General features: G+C 41.9%; 1 protein-coding gene across 1 annotated transcript in view; it reads left to right on the top strand.

Moving 5' to 3' along the window:
* Window positions 1-12684, top strand: part of LOC132906169 (neuroligin-4, X-linked) — a 222013-nt gene that overhangs the window by 108978 nt on the left and 100351 nt on the right. The gene's annotated exons all lie outside the window — the stretch shown is intronic.

The raw sequence follows: 12684 nt of genomic DNA on the forward strand, positions 1-12684 counted from the left end.
GGACTAACGTATTTAACGCGACTGCTGCAACGCGACGTTCGGTTGGCCTTGACGTTGTTCCTAAATTAATCTCGTGACAGGGATCTTCTTTCTTATTATATTTCGGATAAGGGTTTGTTTAAAAGATGGCATTTAGAAAGATTGGAGGTGTTCGATATAATCCTGACGAAGGTAAAAGTACGGGATCCTCGGCTCATCTTGCAAAAGATCGAAGAAACTTGAAAAAATCGGAATCAACGGCGAGAGATATATAACCGTAAGATAGACTTGGTGGAGAAATTTATCAGAGGCAAAGTCATAGAACCATATAGAAGTCAGAGTTTTTTGGCTGAAAGAAACACGTAGGAAGAAAACTGCCACGCAATAGAGCGAAATACAGCTGGTCAATATAAACGTGGTACATCGTTGTCCCGTAATCCAGCAATCTTTCTCAAGCCCAATAACCGTTCCCTTTTGTCCCGTTTCACCGATCGAGCGAATCCCTTCAATCTGCCGATAAGTCGATGAAACGGTAGAATAAACAGTTCCTCCTTACCCTCTGAAGAATTATCTTTGGCTCCGTTACTAAGGAGATGTTACGTCTTCCTGTTTGTTCCAGTTGTATATCGATTTTTCGGAATCTATCGAGCCAAATGCTCCAGGGAAGGATCACTGCAAAATCTAAAGAGAAGAGAGAATTCTACGTTGGTAAATCGAATAAAGCTTCGTTAAAAAAAAAAAAAAAAAAAAAAAACAGAAAAAGAAAGAAAAGAATAAAAAAGGGATTTGCTTTACGAGCGTTTTGCCGACTTCGTTAGTCGAACATTACGAACGATGCTAGTTAAGGAAAGTGGCTACCGCAAAACTGTCCTAGTTCCGTTAAAAACATCCAAGATGTAATAAATTTGAAGAAGTCACGGGGGCTGGTAATTTATTCGTGACAGACGGCGAAAGTAACGTCCGGAACGGACGTTGTTTTCCATAAAGTGCACCAAGAACTTATCGCTCCTTAATCATTCTTAAATAACGCAACTTATTCCGGATTATGGTCGAGTAGGGGATTACTTTATGAAAGAATTAAAGAAGGTCGAGAACAACGTTTACGAATATATATCTTCTATGTTTCTCGCAGTAAAAAAATACTCCGCCATCCAATGTTTAAACTTTATTAAACACGTAATGGAGTTTCGTCGCGAATAATGCTTTGAGTAAATGAAATTGGCAATTAAGAAAAGCTCTCGGTATCAATTTTCTCGGCAATTTCAACGCAACTTCCCAGCAAATTACTTTCTTCCCCTATTAAAAGGACTTTTATTCTTTTATCCTACTTTCATCTCGCTTTCAAAGATTCCTCGCGGTACTCTGAATCCAATAGAACGACGACACCATATAAGCATTGGACGTGGAATGTTTAATAACGAAAACTAAAGACGATAATGCGAGTTCGATGCGAAATCCAGCAAGACTCTTAATTTTCAATTTTATATTCCATCGCATTCGACTTTCCGATAGATTATTTGCGATCACAGTCCCCTCTCCCAAAGAAGAAAAACGTAAAACTAGATGACGATGTTAGAGAAACTGCGGAATTGTATCGACCAACCAAACTAATCTGACCCAACGAGAAGAAGCTGATTCGTCTTCTTGGAGCGTTGAAAAATTTGTGGCTCTCCCGAATAACTTGTTCAATTAATTGTTCCGTCGATCGAACATCACCCATTTCGGATCCTCCCACCCCCGACTAACACCTTTCTATCGCTTGTAAACGCCAGTAGTCGGTCGAATCCGAACGAAATCCCTGGCAAGCCCGGGGTGTTGGTCGATAAATCAAGACCCGGATAAATCAAATCGGCGGAAGGGTGGAGAAAATAGCGCGGATCTCGTTCCGCGTTCGCGGCCGCATTTTTATACGTCACCGACCGGCCGAATAAAATTCAATCAGGCTTGGTTTCGGCGGTGGTGCAGATTTTATAATGCCCTGTCGCGAATCCAGCCACGGTTCGCGCGTTTCGCCGATATCCGCTCCGTTTCGAGCGATTTACTATCGCGGATAACGGTTCGCTCGAGCTTTCCAACACGATTTGTCCTAGTATCTGCTTCTCTACGCGATAATTCTACTATTAATTGAGAACAATTTAACGTCGAACGTCTTTGCAAAACGGTTTTCGATTTTAAAGGCTATCGATACGAAAGGGTAACGGAATCGGATAGTTAAAACCGCAGTTTTGGTTGCGTGTAGGAGAAAGTTTCGCTTGCAGTTATGTCAGGAATATATATATATCGGTTACGTATGCGTCAGTTTACGACCCTCGCTCTGATAATATCGTTTCAAGCAGTGGCAGTCTGAATCTCGCGACGAAACGGCAGGGGCCACGCGCAGGAAATATTCGCGTTATCTTGACGCCTGTAATTGTGCTGCCGGGTTCGTTTTATGACCTTTCGTTTACGTGTATAGGAAGAATAATTATTTTAATAAATATTATCTCACGAAGGTTGGGATAGACGGAAAAATATGGAATCGGAACTCCGAATTAATTAGTTTCTCGCTCAAAAGATTTTATTTGAAAAGCAGAAGTAACCAATTTTACAGAAGATTAGTAGTAACAAGCCAAAAGAGTAGCACAAATTGCTCGTGAAGCTGCATCGCGGAGGCGACGACCGCATCGATTGGTCGCCTCGATACTTTTGTATAGACGAGGAAAAGCCGATCAGCTCTAAATCGGGCCAGCACCAGGTCGCGTCAAAAGGTCGAATCGAATTTCCCGTTAATTGGCAGAAGCAGCGCGCAAACTTCTATTTCCAGCCACTCTCGATCTGTTCATCGAGGAAAGCTGCTAAAGATAAGCGTTCACGTGCGAGCGAATCGACGAACGTTCACAGACAAATAGAGAAACAAGAACGGAACGAGCGGAATCGATGGGTTTTCGCTTGTATTTGCTATGATAAGCGCTCTTGTACCAGTGCTTTTTTTCTCCTTGCCCCAGCCTCGAAATATTTGTCCGTTCCTAATTCGAAATAATCGCTTCAACAAGATTAATTACGCGATTCAATGACGAACATCGAAGATCACGTCGTGTCGCTTCACTCGACGAAATATCAAACGAACGTTTACTCACCGAGTAATTTTTCGTTTAATATTTGTACTATCGTTTGGCCATCATGGCGGATATAAATGATCGATTGAAAAAGATAAAACTTTGTTGTTAGCTACAAAATTTTCATCGTGCAGTATTTTTGACACGTTTCTTAACGCCAGGTTATCGGATAGAGATAACGCTTCCGACACGAATCAATATTTAAATGTTTAAATGTTTAAATATCGACCTGACGAATTTTATGGGATTATGTATTTCATGATAGAATCCATGTTAGATTTTCTCATGAAACATGCAATGGTAATATAGTATTATCAGCTTCGAATTACTGTTTATCGTAAATCCAATAAATCCTATTCGAAAATCCAATAAATATTACACGAAAATTCCACCGAATTAACGAAAGACAGGGTTTCAGCCAAACGTCAACTTGTCATCGCTAATGATATCCGTTAATGATCAGGATTTACTCGTTGTCCATCTTTCAATAAAACTCGCCGATTTACTCGCTCGAGATACAATGGAATTCCATTATTCCACTCTTGGGAAAATTGTAAAATATAATTATCCGGTTGATAATCGTCTGGGTGAACGAGCGACGGTTTAACGAAGCGACCAACTAATTACGAACGATCCCCGGCGATTAATGGTTCGGCGTAGGCATAGCATCCAATATTGTTGCCACTGGTTCGATTTTAAATGTTGCGATCCGTTCCTGTTTTCCATCGACCTGGTGATACCAGGTGCAATGGTTATTATCGTTTATCTCACGCAGCTGAAATCAGACTCAGCCATCGCGTTGATTTTTTCCACTGATATAAGAACTAAAGTTTCACAAACACTGGCGATCGTAGCTTCACGCTAATCAATCGTACGCTTTCGTTCTCATTCTCTCTTCTGACACGATATGATCGAAACTTTCGTTTCCAGTAAGATATCGGTGATCTGAGATTAATTTAATTTTCCGAACTATAAATCAAATAACGAGGATCCCTCATCGAATGATTTCGATAATATAAAAAACTTACTGTTTTTAATTTATTACAAATTAATTTGTAGATTGATTCTTAATTTATTTTAATAAATTCTGATCATTAATTTGACGTTAACTCGAAACTTCGATAAAATCCATATACTGCTGCTACAGATCTACCTGAGTATCCGAATATATTATATAAATATATCAATTTTTTCTCTCTGTTATTTTATTTATGATTGCACAGTGTGGGCTAATGTAATGAAAAGCAGCCTCTGAGCTGCGAATAAATGACCATCCATCCCTAGAGGACCAGTGAAACACGATATACGCGTGAATTCCGAACAGGACGAAAAATCGTCGCCGATTATCGGCTGAATCGATTAATTAACCGTCCGGGGGGAGCAACAGCCGGAATCAATTAATACGAGCACGCCAGGTAAATGACTATTTTCTCGAGCAGGGACCACGACTGTCCGCCTTCCTCGTATGTAAACCGGAATTCTGGATCGGCTAATGGCGCCTGGTGAAATACGGCCGGCCGTAATTGTTACGTAATTGAAGATGCTAAGGGGTAGCGCGTTCACGATGAGAAAAGCCGATTTAATCGAGCTTGGATTAATTAACCGTCTACGATCGCGTGATTACGAATTCCAGAACGAATGCGTTGTTTCCAAAACGCGGCAATCGGTAATTTGCATTAGAATCGTTAGAATCGTGACCGCTATTACGCAACTTACGAGAGTCAGTCTCCTAGATTTCTTCTCCATCAGAAAGAGCAGCACTCGAGTGTGCGAACAAGTTGTCACCGAAGGCAGACAATGGATCGTCTCTTCGACGGAAGATGAGAAACAATTACAATTGCTCTTCACGAAGAATGTGATCAACAAGCGGTCGGCTGTGAACTGGATTCAGAAGATGAGAAAGAAATACGCGATACAAACTATGGTATAATCATTTTCTAGTGTTTTTGGCTGAGAGAGAGAAGCTGACAAAGTGTCGCTTTAAAAGATTTATCACGCATCTCCGATGCACATTTTCAACCAAGGAAAGAAGCTGCAAGGAAGAAGAAAATGTTTTCTTAAACTCCAGATGATATCCGCTTGAAAAATAAAACAACCAGTTCGGGAAAGCGAAGGCCACAGTTTTACATTCCTCGCAGTGTCTAGAGAGGAAAATGTATTTGCGCGTTAAAATTATTCTGTTGAACAACGTGAAATTAACGAAAGACCAAATGCAAGCGATTAAAATTAGAATCTCTAGAGTAACAGTCAGCAGAAACATTCGAGCTTAGACGGTATAATCCCGGAGCACCTTGAGTAATCGAACTAATTCCCTAAAATACGCGGCTAGAGTGATTGCTCTAGGATTCGGTGCAATTAAGGACAATGGACATCTAGAGAACCATGGCCGGCGTTCTACGACGCAGTTGGTCAAACTGGCACGGTCAAGTGGGTCGCGAGCTGATCCGAAGATAAATACCTTATGATTCTGTGGAAAGGGTGGATGAAAATCTGAATTAGAGTATGGTGCTGTACGATCTCTGAAACACGAGAGCGGATAAGTTGTTCGAAGCACGGGAGAAAGTTCGAGTCGAATACATCGAAGGAGCAGGAAACTAAACCAGAGTCAACTTAGAATGCTATCTCAGAACTAAAAGCTAGAAGATCTTCTCTAAGATTTGAGGCAACGTTGTCTCGGAATTCCCAGCGTTTGTGGAATATCTTGTGGCCAAGAACAACATAGGATCGGCTTTCAGGGAGCGATCTGTGGTTCGTACAAACACCAGTAACCAGGTCGTGGTTATATGGACCTGGTCACCAAAGCTTGAGATCTTTTGTATCGCGATGGTTCCGGGTCTGAAACGAGGAGGAATTATTTAAGATTGGAAGGAATTTTTGAAACGTTTGACAAGCGTGAAATTGGGGTAATGGAATGAGCACCAAGTGTCTCTCGCTTAAGTATCAAAAGGGTTGAGCACGATCGCTGGCAACGATAAAAGGCGGCGAAGACGAAAACGAGGCGCAACGAGTTGCGCCCTTGACTCTGACGCCACCAACCCGGATTCGACCCAGATTCACGAGTGTCCTCGTTTTTTCGTGGTTTCTATCGCCTAAATATGATCGTAAAATCGTTCCTGGCGACGTTTCATTCAGCCTCCGATATTCCCTAGTTATTTTTTCGATATTTTGAAGACTTTAGGTTAAACGAAACCGCAAGAATCGGAAAACGAGTTATCGTGACGAAAATTCGTTTGACTTTATAACCGAGGACAACCATAAAGCTTTGAACGCTGGCGTATTTTACTTCCATCGCACTCATTCTAAATCGTTCGAAATGGCCTCGTTAAGAAGGAACAACCGAGGATGCATTGCACGATGCCTAGTGCTGGCACTGTGGCAAACGAGAAAAGGAAAGGAAAGGATAAAGAGAATGCGAGAAAGGAGAGTTCGATCGTGGACGAGCATCTTCTTCGAACGAGACTCGCTTAGCTCGAACGAATAACCTGGAACCGTCGCGACACAGTTTGCATCGAGATATCAAGAGGAGGGAAGAAGGTGCACGGAGAGAAGTGCCAGGTCGACGCGTTAACTTGGCGAATAAATTATCTAAGGAGGTCGTGCTGGTATTTATCGCACCACGTTCCGCCGCGTGTCGCGAAATCACGGCCAACCCGTGCACGCAGCGACCTCGAAGCAATTAATTTCGCGCGGGGGATGATCTTCAAACGTTTGCTGTCCTCGACCAGGATTAACATCCTCAAGATCTATAGTTCTCTTGCTCGCCGCAATTTTACTTCGAAATCGAAATTTCATCCCACTCTTGTGAGGATAATTTTATTGATCGAAACAGCGAGTCTAATCCTTTGTAAATTTCCATTATGTAATTTCTAGTACAAATGCATATTTCATGGAGAATTAACCATACTGCCAGTAACGTTTTGGACAAATGTTGAATAAACGTCCCGCACGCTATCGATTGCACCGCAGCTCCAACGTTTGATCGTAACATCTTCCCTATCGGCAGCCCTTTGATATCTGTTAGATAATTCTCTCATCTTTAATTAGTCCATTGTGTACCTTCGAGTTGGTTGGATACGCCTAGAAATTCAAATAGTTCCCTTTGTCGCCGCACCTCAAGTACGGATTCTCGATCGCAACAAAGCTGGAATCTGGCTTTCCCCTATTCAATACGATCAACGATCGTAACCGCATCTTCGAGGACCAGGGTCATAGCTGATTCAGATTTGCTGTAGGGCCAGACACGCGGATAGATTTTCACAATGAAACTTAAAATTAGTCGGCCCCCTATTGGCAAAAAGTTTGGTTCAACGTGAATTTGACATGAAATATAATATACGGCGGAAAGCTTGATTTTAATCAACGCTCTACCGACGCTTTCACGATTATCAGTACAATCTAGATGCAGCGAGAGTATACAACGTTTAACTGTGCACCGGTAGAAATCGATCGCCATCAGTTTTCCATTGCTAAACGCATGCATTCCACGTACACGGTAGCTAGCTACGTAACCACTCACGTTCTGGAAAAAGTTCAGTTTATGCGTTCGCTTAGCAGGATTCAATAAGGCGAACATCTATTGATTCGGTACAGGCGATACGTTCGATGGAGAACGTGGCAGTGCATGCTGGAATACCGAAGAACCGAATTAATCAGAGGTAATATAAGACCGGCTAAATACGGGATCGCCCCTGTGCTCTCTAGGGTTTCCTTTAGAACTAGCCGATTATCGATTGAGTTACGATCGAACGTTCCTATGAATACAAGAACATCCGAGAATTTTTGTCATTTTGTCAAACGAATCTGATAGAAACTATCTTTGGAGAATACATTTCAAGAATCGATAAAAGAAATTTCTAGCAGTTTATTAACGAAATTTCATCGGTTCTTGTGTCATAGATACTATCATATCATATTCGTGACGTGGATTAAGGACCAGATATAATAAAACTAGCCTGTATTTGTATCAAAATTCAATTTTAACGAGGATATATGTGAGCGTACTATCCAAGAAACGCCTGTTACATCAAATTACATTCAAATTACATTAACATCACAGAAATCGTTCGACTCGTTTGTACATGTTCCATTGGTTGTCCGTCCGGAGCTTTACTCCTTTACGAGTTGTACTTCGAATTGTATCGAAATCGCAAATCGAAAAGCGGCTGGCGCTTGCGCGAAGATAAGCCAGCGTAAAAGCGGCCTATCGTGGTCAATCATCGACAGATTACCGTTTAATTAATCCGTCGAATTCGTTTTTGCGGGATCATTGCCGGTACAATGGCGGTACGCTGGTCCCGTTTATCCGCGGGGAATTAGCGGCCTCGAAACGAAACCGCGTATGCACTTGTAATTGCGTTACGCCGATCCATCGATGACACAGTTTTATGGGTTATTATGGGCTCGGACGGACCTGATTCCCCTGTAAGCGATCCATTGTTATCCGTATTCACGTGGGAAACATTCTCTTGAAAATTCTATAACAGCCCATGCTCTGGTATCAAACTATCCAATTAATTTCTTCGCGATTTCTATTTTGTCGTATGAAACGTAGCAAAATATTTGTCTTCTTTTAAATTCTAGTTTTAGGTATACATACGTGAACATTTTTTCCGTCGCGAAAATATCTCGCAGCCGTGAGACACAATAAATACATGGGAAATTATTATTCAGATTTTTAGAGCACGAGGGAAAGAGACGCCCGCGGACAGAATTAAATGGACAAACTATAAAAAAAATGCGCCGATTTACGAGGCGACCGCAGCTAAAAACTCCCCAACGTCGACCCTTCCTCCGTTTCGTTCGTGTAAATTCAACGTGCGTCGCGCCGACGACGCTTTTATTTTCTACCTTGTCCTCATACAGGGAGGACAACCGTGAAACACTCGACGATTTCGACGTCGACTCGACACGAACTAGCGACGTCTTCTCCTTATTTGCTGCGTCGTTGCGTACAGGACTCACGGTTGCGTTCTTTTCGTCGCCAATTTTTACCATACATATTGCCTACCCCATTCCCTCCAACAATCGTTTATTTTTATCCCAGATTTTTCAGGTAGAAACTCTTCCATTGTCCGTTTTGTCGACCATGCTACTCACCTGTTTCTGTTTTTATTCTCCGTGTATACGTTCGTGCGGGGGATGCAAAATGGTTTCTTTTTATGAGTAGAGTTTCAAAGATTTTTTGTTAGATAAAACAACGTGCATGCAAGCCATTCGATACAGGATTGTCTTCTCAGAATGAAACACTTGTCGTGCTTCAAACCGCAGTCCCACGAAACCGAAGCCCCAGAAAACGAACGAAAGAACGTTACACCATGAAATCTCGAGTATCCACCGTACGTGTCCCCTCGATCGGAAAAACCAGCATTCCCTGTAAAACCCTACAGGTGTATCGCTGCAGGCCGATTCTATCGCATACACGAGACAAAACGTAGCGCGAGGACTAATTCGCGACGTCGTACCCGATAAAGTCAGTCGATCGCAATGCTTGGCTGCAGCTTAAAACAGCTTTTAAAATCCCGAAAGCCGACCCGATATCGGCGAATGTAAATACCCCACCGTGGCTGTGGAGGATCGGAGCTACGGGGAAGGGTGACGTTCGCGGTGAACAGAAGCGGGACGGGGTGAGTTCGGTCGGTTCTGCCCTTCTCTTCGGATTCGCCTTTATTTGTTCGAATCGTGTATCCAAACTCGCAAGTGGATAGCCGGCCGCTGGAACGCGAAACAAAAGAGAATGAACCGGAGAATATCCGAAAACAATACATCGTACCCGCGATCGACTGACTACCACCCCTTTCCAACCATCCCGAAACCAGCTACATAAATATCTCGCTGCCGAGGCTATTCGATATGATACAGTGCGAGCCCCTAACCGAGGCAAAGATACCGGCTGCTTCTTGCCAAATATTGCTTTCCAAAAGTCTACCCAGTTTTCGATCTATCATCCCCTTGTTATTTATTGGAATCCCAGGTGTTTTCAGGTAAAGGGACATTTGCTAGCGGCTATTCGAAAGAGTTCGAATGTTAGGTAGATCAGAGTACTTTTACACAATTTATTAACTAATAACATCAGCGATTTCGCAATCCTACATCGTTGTGAAATTTCACTAATAATATTAGTTCACCGACCAAACTTTTGCATTAATTTATAAGGAAAACAGACACGACAAACGCGCGTTTGACTCGTGTTTTATCTGACAACCAAAACTAGCAAGTGGTAGGAAGTGTACGTATAGAAGATGTTTACAGACACAGAACGATAATACTGTGAAAAGCGACAGAAAACATTACATGTACAATTAACAATGTGTACTTTAGGAAGGAAAACTCGGAATAAGGAAAATGTATCAACTGTTAGAGAATTGTTAAAGAAACTTTCGACGATCGTTCTAATGGTATGGGTCGTGTTTTTTAGGACCTCCGGTCGTGATAATTAACGACGATTAAGATACTTTGAGCGTAGATCGCAGCGAAAATTCGAACATTTCTAGAACAGTTAGTGTATAATGCTGTTTGCTGCAGGCCTCGAGCAACGTTTCTCTATTCTTGTAGCCCTGCGGGACGCAGAACCCGCAATTCGAGGTCGAACTTAGATGGTGTAAACGACAGTCGCGCTACTTCACACCTACTTACCTTCTCTTAAGCCGACAGACTCGCCCGTAGCTAAAATCGACCGAGATCTTAAAATCCCTTAGACGTAGCTAACAAGTGGCTAAGTCGGTCCAATCTCCGCTACAAAATTAAAATGAAGAGAAAGTTGAAGAAAAACTATAATTGTGAAACTTGATGTCAAACGTACAATCTTATTTGATCGTTAAAAATCTTTCTAAGGATCGTTCGATCATGTCACATTCTTAAATATTATAATCTCGGTAACATTTTTACGCTAATTAAATTAGAAGATCTCGCATGACTAATTCAAAATTGTCTACAGACTGTTCTCGTGGTATCGAGTTTTCCCGAAGATCATCAGAACGAGTGAAACTACCCTTAATCGTGCTTGTAGTTTCTCTATAGCACAGGGTCGCTACCGAGAAGTTTGTCAAGCACTGCGACAAGCAACTTCCAGCCACTTAGCAATGTTTAAGGCAAACTGTAAGACGTACCGACTGAAAATTACTTGACCCCTTGTGGCCATAAATGGTCTTCAGATCGTAACAAGATTCAGTCTTGCGTTCTATGATTCAATTCGAACGATCCGAACAACGAATTAAGAAGTTCCTCGTTGCGGTGCATCCGAACAGCTGAAAAGGAAGGAGCGAAGACAAGACAGCTTAGTCAGCTGGAAACTATTCACCGATCTGTCCGGGACAGACGACGTCTTTAAGAAGACGACTATAGATTAGAAAAACGGATCTTCGTTCATGGCAATTACAGGACTATCTAGTGGGAATCGATGCAGCATCGATGGATCTGCCATATCAGGGGATGAAATCCAAAATATAATAAACAGATACTTTGTGCAGAATTTTACAAGCGCTTGATGCTTTTATCTAACTACAAAATAAAGTTCGAATTCGCAGCTAGATGAAACATTTTAGGACAGCTCCGATGGAATACAATCTATGTGCCATATTTGCGCTTATATTTATTCTGAAAAGGCTATTAGAAGAATTTACGCCATCGCAAGTCAGTATAACGATGACATTTTTAACGTTCGAGATAACATCGTTGACCGGTGACAACGATAACCGCGAGTTCACAGGATTGTCCAATTCCGGAGCTTAAATGCTTTGCGGTTGACACGTTTGCTTTGTCCTTTTTGCAGCTAGCCCGTCGGCTCTGTGTTCTTCGAATTAGACGAACATACTGCACGCTAACGAAGTTGAAGTTCTCGTTTGCTGATACACCACGAGGGAAAAGCCATGTTTGCAGTGCAAACGGCCTTTTGTTACGTCGTAAGTGAGGGGATATTAGTATTATGTCAGAGTCGCGGTTCTTAACTTGCTTTATGTTTGCATTGTCGTTGCAACGCATAGGAAGTTAAGGATGACCTGTATGACTTCGATCATAAGTGTGAAGTGCAAAGAATTTACCCGTACGTTGTAATTTATTGCATCTCTGACAATTAGAATCGAGACGTCTGAATTGTGAAGCTCCGAGTTCAAGCTCTTAAAAAGAAAAAAAAGACGATATGACATGCGAGCTTTTATACGAGAACAAAAGTCAAGCAGCGTGGAGAACATACAAGTGCAGAATGTGAATAATACACGAAAGAAACTGAACAACGAGTTGTTTAACAAAGTTGAACAACTGTACCGCGTGTTAATTCATGCCGCAACGTATGTAGAATTCTCAAAATAAATATATGCAAACGAAGTAAAATTCGATTGAAGCCAACGAATTGTACGACTCACTTTTCACTAGCTAACATTTCCTTGAAAACAGGTCCCGCGAGAACAAAACGTGTGGAATAAAAGCAACTAACGTGTACTCTAAGTTAATTAAATTTCCTTGAAACCAAGAAAAATAAGCGCATTGTTTGGCCTTAGCGACGTAGTGAATTTAATTAAGTAACTGGAGGAAGTAGAATCAGGCCGTATATGGTCAGACCGGGCATTCTTGGTGAATCTTTCTAATTCCATGATATCTGACATAATCATTCAAACTC

The sequence above is a fragment of the Bombus pascuorum genome, chromosome 4 (genome assembly GCF_905332965.1).
Source record: "Bombus pascuorum chromosome 4, iyBomPasc1.1, whole genome shotgun sequence".
Taxonomy (NCBI): Eukaryota; Metazoa; Arthropoda; class Insecta; order Hymenoptera; family Apidae; genus Bombus; species Bombus pascuorum.